This window comes from Macaca mulatta, chromosome 2 (assembly GCF_049350105.2).
Source record: "Macaca mulatta isolate MMU2019108-1 chromosome 2, T2T-MMU8v2.0, whole genome shotgun sequence".
In the NCBI taxonomy this organism is placed as follows: Eukaryota; Metazoa; Chordata; class Mammalia; order Primates; family Cercopithecidae; genus Macaca; species Macaca mulatta.
The window spans coordinates 12,384,252-12,396,483 of NC_133407.1; the positions used below are offsets into that span (position 1 = coordinate 12,384,252).

Here is a 12,232-nt window from a genome sequence, read left to right on the forward strand (position 1 = left end):
GTCAATAGCAGAATTATTCAAGCAGAATGATTAGTGAGGTTGAGGACATGCTATTTGAAAATAGATTCAGAGGAAACAAAATTAAAAAAAAGCATGCCTATAAGACCTAAAATATAACCTCGAAAGGGAAGATTTAAGAATTATTGGCTTTTAAAGAGGTCATTCAGACAGATATCAGAGTAGCAAGTTTATTCAAAAAGATATTAACAGATAAGTTTATAGATCTAGATATATATATCAATATTTAAGTACAAAAAGGTTACAGAACACCAGATTTAACCCAAATAAGACAACATCAAGACATTTAATAATCAAACTCCCAAAGGACATTTAATAGCCAAACTCCCAAAGGACAAGAATAAAAAAAAGATCCTAAAAGCAGGAAGAGAAGAGAAACAAATAGCATACAAAGATGATTCAGTATGTATGGCAGCAGATGTCTCAGTGGAAACCTTACAGGCCAAGAGAGAGTGACATGACATATTTAAAGTGCTGAAGGAAAAACAAATAAAAAACTTCTATCCTAGAATGCATATCCTGTGAAAATATCCTTCAAATATTAAGGAGAAATAACAGCCCCCCTCCAGACAAACAAAAGCTGAGGAGGTTTCATCAATATCAAAACTTTCATATAAGAAATGCTAAAGAAAGTTTTTCAACCTGAAATAAAAGGATGGTAACAAGCAATAAGAAACCATCTAATACAAAACTCACCAATAATAGTATGTACACAGAAAACATAGAATATTATATTACTATAATTTTGATGTGTATATTATACATATCTCTTCCCTTAATTAAAGATGATGCAAGTTCTGTGAACTTCATGACAGCATGGAGCTCGTTTTTAGGATCTTCCCTCACCTCCCCTCCAGGCCACAAGCTCAATGACCAGGATTAAGTTACAACAGAATCCAGTTGGAGTCATCTTGGGTCTGAGAAGGGAGTAAAAAGATAAAAAGACTATATTCCAAAAGAGGTGCAGAACATAGCCAACTTCTACTGGTAGAGTCTGGAACATACGTAAGGGACTGTTTTATTTATTTATTTATTTATTTATTTATTTATTTATTTATTTATTTTGAGTGTCCTGGATCCAAGAGGCAAGAATAGCAAAATCTTTAACTGGTGTCTCAAATAGGTAGAATACCTTGTTCTATGAACCAGGGAATGGAAGCAGAAGTACATTGCTCACTCTCACTCTCAGTAATTCCCTTAGGGGAATTTATGTTTCCTGTACCCCAAATTCTGGAATCTTAAATATGTTAGTTACCAAGGAGAAGCACTTTCGACTAGGAAGATACAGGAGGACTCCCATTGAAGTACAAACTATGGCTAACAGCTGGTTACTTCAAGTTCTTGGAAAGTGAAGAACAGAAAATAAGAAGAATCATCATCTTACAAAGGATAATTAATAATGATTATCAGAAGGAGAAAGGGATACTGTTATAATGGGGACAGGGAAAATATATTTGGTACTCAATGCACTTGGGCACCTTTCAGGTATATCCTTGCCAAATTTTCATGGCAAATGAACAAGTGTAACAGCCTTGGCCTAAGAAACCTGTGTAACCAGGGACTCAGGTTTCTTAGGCATGTGGGGGTGGATCATGCCGCAAGGTAAATAACCGAGACAAGCGGATGTGTTAGTTGAAGATGAAGGGAATCCAGAACGAAAGTAAGGGAGAGACACACAATGAGTGTCAGTTGTTTCTTCAAGGCCAGCTATAGTAGCAAGGGCCATATATTTTCCTGTTAATCTTTTTTTTCTAAGTTTTCCCCAGAAAGAGAGGCTTACTGGGATCCTTCAGTAACTGTTCCCAGAATTGACTTGAAGAATTGTATCCTAGTATTGCAAGGGGTGGACTATAGAGGACACCCAGATTATCAGGACTGAAGGATTTATTTTCCCAAATGCTGGGAGTGCTTCCAGCAGATAGCTCTTATCTATTAGCCTTCTTTGGAAAGTGCCTAAATTCGAGAGAGCTGCTTTGCCCAGGGTTATAGCTGGTGCCCTGCCTTGGCCTATGGGACTTCTTGAAAAGTTGGGAATTCACATTTCTCTAATCAGCTCCAGTGATGAGGACCTAGTTTTTTATTTGACCACAGATACCGCAACTTGGAATTGTACATTGGTCAAAAGCACATGTCCTACCACCATACTCTACCATCCTCAAGGAGTATTCCTCATGTTTTTTTAGCTCATCACTAGTCCTCCCAAATCAGTCCTCTCTAGGTCTCATCACGATCTCCTACATCTGGGATCTTCTTTTGTGGTTCAGCCTGCTTTACTTACTTATCTTCTGTTACTACTTTGATCATACATTGGGACTTGGGTGGGTAAGCCAAAAATAAAATTCTAAGGTCCCTAACCATCTGAATGGACCCCTTCTTTCAGCCAAGGGCATTCCAAAGTTAACCTGAAAATCTTAGTTCAGGCCATTGTGGGAAGGGGGATCAGATATGCCTCAGTATACTGTCCTCCTTTTTGGAATTCAGGAAAAGCTGAACAGTGTTAACATCAACACAGATTTTAAGTCTAATAAAAACATTTACAATCTCTTCTCTCTGAAGTCTGATACCTGAAGGCTTCATCTCCATGAAAAAACCTAGGTCCTCATGACCACTTATTATAAACCAAACATTCCTTTCTATTGATAATAACGCTTTCAACCAAATGTCAATCAGAAAAATTTTAAATCTACCTATGACCTGGAAACCCCAACTTAGAGTTGTCCCACACTTCCAGATCAAACAAGTGTAAATCTTATATAAATTGACTGATGTATTATGTCTCCCTAAGTTGTATAAAAACAAGCTATTCCCCAACGATCTTTGGCACATGTTATCAGAATCTCCTGATGTTGTATCATGGATGTGTCCTTAACCTCACCAAAATAAACTTTCTAAATTGATTGAGACCTGTCTCAGATACTTTTGGGTTCACAGGTATAAGTGGAGTGAAGACTGACTTCCTTTCTCTCACAGGCCATATGAATCTTGATATCTAGGATGAGGCTGGGGAGGTATTTTCACATGAAAACTAGGGCATGTCTCCCTAAGAAATTGGCCATCTCCAGAACTCCCAAAGAAATAACCTTTGCTACATGGTGATTTGCAGACCAATAGTGTTAAGGAGAGAAGATACATCCCTCTAAACTGTAATCATCACAAAGCAAGCTATAATTTTAGAAATTGATACTTGGAAAGGTATTACATGTTGACGATTACAGTCAGGAAACTGGTGGTCAGAATGGAATGAAAGCAAAGAAGAATTAGAAGACAAATGGGATTTAGGTGGGATTTGGACTCTACAGAAAATCTCATGGCTGCCAGATTCAGCTAGAAAAGCTCATTATCAGTGTTTAACTTATTTTTTCTAATGCTAGCATATGTCCCCTAGTTTCCTTTGTAGTCACACCTTGAAGTGGAAGTGACTTTAAGTCAGTAGTCTCACCTTTCAGGGCAGGCAGACATGAGATATTACAAATCTATTGTAACTTTGCAGAGTTAAAGTTGCCTTCAGAATTCAAATTTCATGTACCAAAGTAGCATTATGTTTTCTCTCTTCAGAAATGCACATCAAAACCACAATGAGATACCATCTCACACTGGCCAGAATGGTTATTATTAAAAAGACAGATATGTGTGTGGGACTTTCGTTTATCAGACCTCAGGAACTCAAGCTTTCATGAGCCTCTGGGTGGACAAGTGCCAGCACTACTCCTTGGGATGGATGGAGTATCACAGGGAGCAGGCAGCCTAGCTGTACAACCTGGTGCAGGGTGGTGACTTTCCTCACCTTTAAGTGTATGGACCATCAGGTGCCGGAAAAAAGACAAGTGCTATGTGTGTTCTACATGAACTTTATGGTGTTGGAGTGGAAAAATTGAGAATTGAATATCATACCATCAGGACTCCATCTAAAAAAATTGAAATTAGCACCATTGCAAGTAATTACCACCTTGAAGTTAATCCCAGCGACGATGGAAATATTGATGAGGTAGTAATTCAGAAGATGTTGAAAACAGTGGCTCAATCACAGCAACTTGAAACAAACTCTCAGATATTTTAAAATGGTATTATTGACAGAAGTTGACAAACTCATTAAAGATGCTCAACATGCCTTGTAAAGAACCATGGAAAAGTGTATGTCCACCTACAGATTGATCTTGTGCTACATCTAATGAGATACCACCTATTTGTAGTAGGTGCTTTGTGTGCCTGCTTCCAGCATTGGAGATATTTACTATGTGTTATGTACTGTGTGCAAGAAGGAAGATCTGAATCTTCCTTCACAACCGACTCACAGACTTGCAGAGAAGTCCTGCAGAAATCTCAGAAAAGCCCTGCTTATGTGTGAAGTGGGATATCACTACAGACCTCATGGACATTTAAAGGATCATAAGAAAATATTATAAATAAGTCTAAGCATGTAAATTTGACAATTGAGATGAAATAGATTCCTTAAAAGCCACAAACTGCCAAACTCACTGAGAATGTACATATATTATATATATAATAAGTATATGTGTGTGTAACTTATATATAAAACTATTTCTATTGAAGAAATTACATTATTAGTAAAGGCAAAAATCAGAAAGTCCTGAAAAAGAAAACTTTCTGTTCAGATGGTTTCACTGGCAGTGAAGAAAAGGCAAAATCTGCAAGATTGGTAAAGAAAATCCGCTAGGCTAGGCGACTTCTCTTTATTACTTGGTCTACCTCTAAGGCTTACCCAGTCAGGCTGTAGTGCTGTAGTTATAGAAGAAGGCCTGGAATGCTGGTCCCTGGTGGAGTAAAGAAAGGATGTGTCCACTCAGGGAACTTAGCCCTTTTTATAGTCCATACCGTGAATACTGAGAACCTTGGAAATCCTTTCTCAAGTGAGCCTGAGCTTGCTTCCGGGGTCTCCATGGGTCTCTTTCTGAGTTCATCCCTATACTCATGAGTTGTTCTCAGAAAGTGTAAACAGAGCTTGGACAGGGTTAGAGGTGTTCACACAAACATGCAAGAAGACTGTTGCAGGGCAGAAGGGAGAAGAGGGTGAGAGGAGGGAGACCTGGGCCTCAGCTGGGAGCCAGGGAATGAAGGCTGGCTCTCCTCATTAGACCCTTGTGGTCTAGTGGGAGATTTCATGGGGTTTGAGAATACTAAACTTGAACTTGAAAGGCATAAAGGCATATTTTTTAGGGTAGGAGGAGAAAATGCATTTTATTCAGTCATTTGTTAACTTGATGAATGGCTTTTAAATACCTAGGCATACAGTAAATTGTATTCATTTGTACTCTTGTCTTGGGTCCCACAATGTAAACACCAGGATGGGTTGGTGAGGAGACTTTGCTCACTAACAAATTTTGAGCTCCTAGAATAGTCTCTGGCACAGTGGGCACTCCATAATAATTTTGAATGACTGTGTAGATGAATGAATGAGTTTAGTCTTCCTATCATCCCAAGAAGAATTCCAGATATAAAGAAAGTGGCCTACTTGAGGGTGAAGGATGGGAGGAGGGAGAGGATGAGAAAAAATAACTATTGGATACTAGGCTTACTACCTGGGTAACAAAATAATCTGTACCACAACACCCACTACCCATGACGCAAGTTTACCTATATAACAAACCTGCACATATATCCCTGAACCTAAATTACAAGTTATTTTAAAAAAGAAAGAAAGTGATACCTGGACACAGATTGTAGCATAATAGTCATTGGAGACTCAGAAGGGTGAGAATGGAGCAGAGAGGTGAGGATTGAGAAATTACTTAATGGGTACAATGTACACTATTCAGATGATGATTGTACTAAAAGCTTAGATTTCACCTATGCAATATGTTCACATAACAAAACTGCCCTTGTACTCCTTGAATTTATACAATTTTTTAAAAGGCAAATATAAGCATGCTTTCTTAAAAAAAAAAAGTGGTAATAAGAAGTCACTGACACTTGATAGAGGAATGAATAGATAAAGGACGATTTGAGAAGGAAAATCCTTTAAGGTGTTAGACACAAGGAATATGCTATTATTTGCCCTGACGGACTGTGTAAAACTTAAATCTATGAGGCTATCTCAGAACAGCCACATGGGCCCCAGTGGACTGTCACAAGCTGTGTTTCAGGACTACCAGTCTTAGTCATTTCCTTGGAACTCATTAAACCTCTGCTGTGAGCGCCAACCTTGAAGTGATGCAGCAGTGACTCACATAGCTTCCCTGCCCTCCAGGACTTTATTCAGTATCTGCCTTGTTTGCCAATGACAGGCTGATTCTCAAAAGAAACTTTGGCTCAAATACGATACCTGAACAAACAATCTCAGCATTGAAATACCCAATGGTATTCTTAGAAGAAAATAAATTTGAGAACGTAATGCAAGAAATTGTAGTAGTAGTACATGTTTGTCTCATGCCGATAAAATTTCTCCATTTACCATTTGAATCTAATTGAAACAGCATTTTCAAATAAATCCAAACTAGTTATGTTCCTGTAACACACAGTCATGGTTATTACTCAATTTCAAGATGAATTATCCTCAACCATTCGCTATATCAAGGGGAAAATGCAGACAACAAGCAATATAATTATTTAAAAGAACATTGGAGCAACTAAACTTTGGCTACAATTACCACGTGAGTAAAACAGAAGGACAGAAAGTAATGTGTTAACTGTTTGCCATTCAAATGGCTCATTGAGTCTCTAGCAATCATATGGTACAAATAGGACATTTATATAACATGCAAATGTAGGGCCCAGAAAAAAATCAGCGGCAAATTTTCACACAGCTCATTGACTTATGATCTTTAATGAAGAAGCCACAGCGGAGCAATTATTTCACTGATACCACATTTATTATTGCTGTCATTTCCTCCTTAGCTCTGTTAACTGTGTTATTAAATAAACAGCAATACTCATGATTTCTTTTAAAATGCAACTAACTGCTATGTAGAGAACAGTGAAATAAAATAAAATATATTTATTAAAAAATGAATATTTGTTTACATTGTTTGTGAGTTAAAAATCCGTCCATTAAATAACACAACCAGACACAAGATACTGAATCCTGACATAAAAATAGGTTTGAAAGTATATATTTACCCAATATACACAACACAGAGCTATAGAGTTGCTCTTGTTGATTATTCAGCTAAATAACATCTTTTGCCTTGATTACACATGTTTATAAAGGAAAATTGAAAAACTCATGTAGATTACAAAGCTATTACCATAACCATTCTACTATCAACACAGAACTATGAGAAATACAATTTACAAAGTGCTAAGTACACTTGTACACTGTACCCTGTTATACTTGTCATAAAGTTATTGGAGAAAAAGGAAGAAAAATTATTCTAAAATTGGAAAAAGGAAAGAAAAGTTTCCATAAAAATATAATTTTATTTTTTATTTTTATTTTTTAAATTATACTTTAAGTTCTAGGGTACATGTGCACAATGTGCAGGTTTGTTACATATGTATACATGTGCCGTGTTGGTGTGCTGCACCCATTAACTCATCATTTGCATTAGGTATATCTCCTAATGCTATCCCTCCCCCTACCCCCACCCCATGACAGGCCCCGGTGAGTGATGTTCCTCACCATGTGTCCGAGTGTTCTCGTTCTTTAATTCCCACCTGTGAGTAAGAACATGCAGTGTTTGGTTTTCTGTCCTTGCGATAGTTTGCTCTGAATAATGGTTTCCAGTTTCATCCATGTTCCTACAAAGGACAAGAACTCATCCTTTTTTATGGCTGCATAGTATTCCATGGTGTATATGTGCCACATTTTCTTAATCCAGTCTGTCACTGATGGATATTTGGGTTGGTTCCAAGTCTTTGCTATTGTGAATAGTGCCGCAATAAACATACGTGTGCATATGTCTTTATAGCAGCATGATTTATAATCCTTTGGGTATATGCCCAGTAATGGGATGGTTGAGTCAAATGGTATTTCTAGTTCTAGATCCTTGAGGAATCACCACACTGTATTCCACAATGGTTGAACTAGTCTACAGTCCCACCAACAATGTAAAACCATTCCTATTTCTGCACATCCTCTCCAGCACCTGTTATTTCCTGACTTTTTAATGATCGCCATTCTAACTGGTGTGAGATGGTATCTCATTGTGGTTTTGATTTGCGTTTCTCTGAAGGTCAGTGATGATGAGCCTTTTTTCATGTGTCTGTTGGCTGCATAAATGTCTTCTTTTGAGAAGTGTCTGTTCATATCCTTTGCCCACTTTTTGATGGGGTTGTTTGACTTTTTCTTGTAAATTTGTTTAAGTTCTTTGTAGATTCTGGATATTAGCACTTCGTCAGATGGATAGATTGCAAAAATTTTTTCCCATTCTGTAGGTTGCCTGTTCACTCTGATGGTAGTTTCTTTTGCTGTGCAGAAGCTCTTTAGTTTAATTAGATCCCATTTGTCAATTTTGGCTTTTGTTGCCATTGCTTTTGGTGTTTTGGCCATGAAGTCCTTGCCCATGCCTATGTCCTGAATGGTATTGCCTAGATTTTTTCTAGGTTTTATGGTTTTAGTTCTAACATTTAAGTCTTTCATCCATCTTGAATTAATTTTTGTATAAGGTGTAAGGAAGGGATCCAGTTTCAGCTTTCTACATGTGGCTAGCCAGTTTTCCCAGCACCATTTATTAAATAGGGAATCCTTTCCCCATTTCTTGTTTTTGTCAGGTTTGTCAAAGATCATATGGTTGTACATGTATGGTATTATTTCTGAGGGTTCTATTCTGTTCCATTGGTCTATATCTCTGTTTTGGTACCAGTACCATAATGTTTTGGTTACTGTAGCCTTATAGTGTAGTTTGAAGTCAAGTAGCATGATGCCTCCAGCTTTGTTCATTTTGCTTAGGATTGTCTTAGCAATGGAGGCTCTTTTTTGGTTCCATATGAACTTTAAAGAATTTTTTTTCCAATTCTGTGAAGAAAGTCATTGGTAGCTTGATGGGGATGGCATTGAATCTATAAATTACCTTTGGCAGTATGGACATTTTCACAATATTGATTCTTCCTATCCATGAGCATGGAATGTTCTTCCATTTGTTTGTGTCCTCCTTTATTTCATTGAGCAGTGGTTTGTAGTTCTCCTTGAAGAGGTCCTTCACATCCCTTGTAAGTCGGATTCTGAGGTATTTTATTCTCTTTGAAGCAATTGGGAATGGGAGTTCACTAATGAATTGGTTCTCTGTCTGTTATTGGTGTGTAGGAATGCTTGTGATTTTTGCACATTGATTTTGTATCCTGAGACTTTGCTGAAGTTGCTTATCAGCTTAAGGAGATTTTGGGCTGTGACGATGGGATTTTCTAAATATACAATCATGTCATCTGCAATCAGGGACAATTTGACCTCCTCTTTTCCTGAGTGCATACCCTTTACTTCTTTCTTTTGCCTGATTGCCCTGGCCAGAACTTCCAACACTATGTTGAATAGGAGTGGTGAGAGAGAGCATCTCTGTCTTGTGCCAGTTTTCAAAGGGAATGCTTCCAGTTTTTGCCCATTCAGTATGATATTGGCTGTGGGTTTGTCATAAATAGCTCTTATTATTTTGAGATATGTTCCATCAATACCTAGTTTACTGAGCGTTTTTAGCATAAAGGCTGTTGAATTTTTTCAAAGGACTTTTCTGCATCTGTTGAGATAAACATGTGGTTTTTGTCTTTGGTTCTGTTTATATGCTGGATTATGTTTATTGATTTGCATATGTTGAACCAGCCTTGCATCCCAGGGATGAAGCCCACTTGATCATGGTGGATAATCTTTTTGACGTGCTGCTGGATTCGGTTTGTCGGTATTTTATTGAGGATTTTTGCATCGGTGTTCATCAGGGATATTAGTCTAAAATTCTCTTTTTTTGTTGTGTCTCTGCCAGGCTTTGGTATCAGGATGATGTTGGCCTCATAAAATGAATTAGGGAGGATTCCCTCTTTTTCTATTGATTGGAATAGTTTCAGAAGGAATGGTACCAGCTCCTCTTTGTACCTGTGGTAGAATTCGGCTGTGAATCTGTCTGGTCTGGGCATTTTTTGGTTGGTAGGCTATTAATTATTGCCTCAATTTCAGAACCTGTTATTGGTCTATTCAGGGATTCAACATCTTCCTGGTTTAGTCTTGGGAGGGTGTATGTGTCCAGGAATTTATCCATTTCTTCTAGATTTTCCAGTTTATTTGCATAGAGGTGTTTATAATATTCTCTGATGGTACTTTGTATTTCTGTGGGATTGGTGGTAATATCACCTTTATCATTTTTTATTGTGTCTATTTGATTCTTCTCTCTTTTCTTCTTTATTAGTCTTGCTAATGGTCTATCAATTTTGTTGATCTTTTCAAATAACCAGCTCCTGGATTCATTGATTTTTTGGAGGGCTTTTTGTTTCTCTATCTCCTTCAGTTCTGCTCTGATCTTAGTTATTTCTTGCCTTCTGCTAGCTTTTGAATGTGTTTGCTCTTGCTTCTCTAGTTCTTTTAATTGTGATGTTAGGGTGTCAATTTTAGCTCTTTCCTGCTTTCTCCTGTGGGCATTTAGTGCTATAAATTTCCCTCTACACACTGCTTTAAATGTGTCCCAGAGATTTTGGTATGTTATGTCTTTGTTCTCATTGGTTTCAAAGAACATCTTTATTTCTGCCTTCATTTCGTTTTGTACCCAGTAGTCACTCAGGAGCAGGTTGTTCAGTTTCCATGTAGTTGAGTGGTTTTGAGTGAGTTTCTTAATCCTGAGTTCTTGTTTGATTGTACTGTGGTCTGAGAGTCAGTTTGTTATAATTTCTGTTCTTTTACATTTGCTAAGGAGTGCTTTACTTCAAACTATGTGGTCAATTTTGGAATAAGTGTAATGTGGTGCTGAGAAGAATGTATACTCTGTTGATTTGGGGTGGAGAGTTCTGTCGATGTCTATTAGGTCCACTTGGTACAGAGCTGAGTTCAATTCCTGGATATCCTTGTTAACTTTCTGTCTCGTTGATCTGTTTAATGTTGACAGTGGAGTGTTAAAGTTTTCCATTATTATTGTGTGGGAGTCTAAGTCTCTTTGTAGGTCTCTAAGGACTTACTTTATGAATCTGGGTGCTCCTATATTGGGTGCATATATATTTAGGATAGTTAGCTCTTCTTGTTGAATTGATCCCTTTACCATTATGTAATGGCCTTCTTTGTCTCTTCTGATCTTTGTTGGTTTAAAATCTGTTTTATCAGAGACTAGGATTGCAACCCCTGCTTTTTGTTTGTTTGTTTGTTTTCCATTTGCTTGGTAGATCTTCCTACATCCCTTTATTTTGAGCCTATGTGTGTCTCTTCACATGAGATGGGTCTCCTGAATACAGCACACTGATAGGTCTTGACTCTTTATCTAATTTGCCAGTCTGTGTCTTTTAATTGGAGCATTTAGCTCATTTACATTTAAAGTTAATATTGTTATGTGTGAATGTGATCCTGTCATTATGATGTTAGCTGGTTATTTTGCTTGTTAGTTGATGCAGTTTTTTCCTGCATTAATGGTCTTTACAGTTTGGCATGTTTTTGCAGTGGCTGGTACTGGTTGTTCCTTTCCATGTTTAGTGCTTCCTTCAGGAGCTCTTGTAAGGCAGGCCTGGTGGTGACAAAATCTCTCAGCATTTGCTTGCCTGTAAAGGATTTTATTTCTCCTTCACTTATGAAGCTTAGTTTGGCTGGATATGAAATTCTGGGTTAAAAAAATCTTTTCTTTAAGAATGTTGAATATTGGCCCCCACTCTCTTCTGGATTGTAGAGTTTCTGCTGAGAGATCCACTGTTAGTCTGATGGGCTTCCCTTTGTGGGTAACCTGACCTTTCTCTGACTGCCCTTAACATTTTTTCCTTCTTTTCAACTTTGGTGAATCTGACAATTATGTGTTTTGGAGTTGCTCTTCTCAAGGAGTATCTTTGTGGCATTCTCTGTATTTCCTAAATTTGAATGTTGGCCTGCCTTGCTAGGTTGGGGAGGTTCTCCTGGATAATATCCTGCAGAGTGTTTTCCAACTTGGTTCCGTTCTCTACGTCACTTTCTGGTACACCAATCAGACATAGATTTGGTCTTTTCATATAGTCCCATATTTCTTGGAGACTTTGTCCATTTCTTTTTACTCTTTTTTCTCTAAACTTCTCACTTCATTTCATTCATTTAATCTTCAGTCACTGATACCCTTTCTTCCACTTGATCAAATCAGCTACTGAAGCTTGTGCGTGCATCACGTAGTTCTCATGC

The 12,232-nt window shown here is 37.7% G+C and overlaps 1 pseudogene; it reads left to right on the top strand.

Moving 5' to 3' along the window:
- Window positions 1-3,691: 3,691 nt before the first annotated feature.
- Window positions 3,692-4,421, top strand: LOC100423516 (replication factor C subunit 3 pseudogene; annotated as a pseudogene).
- Window positions 4,422-12,232: the final 7,811 nt, after the last annotated feature.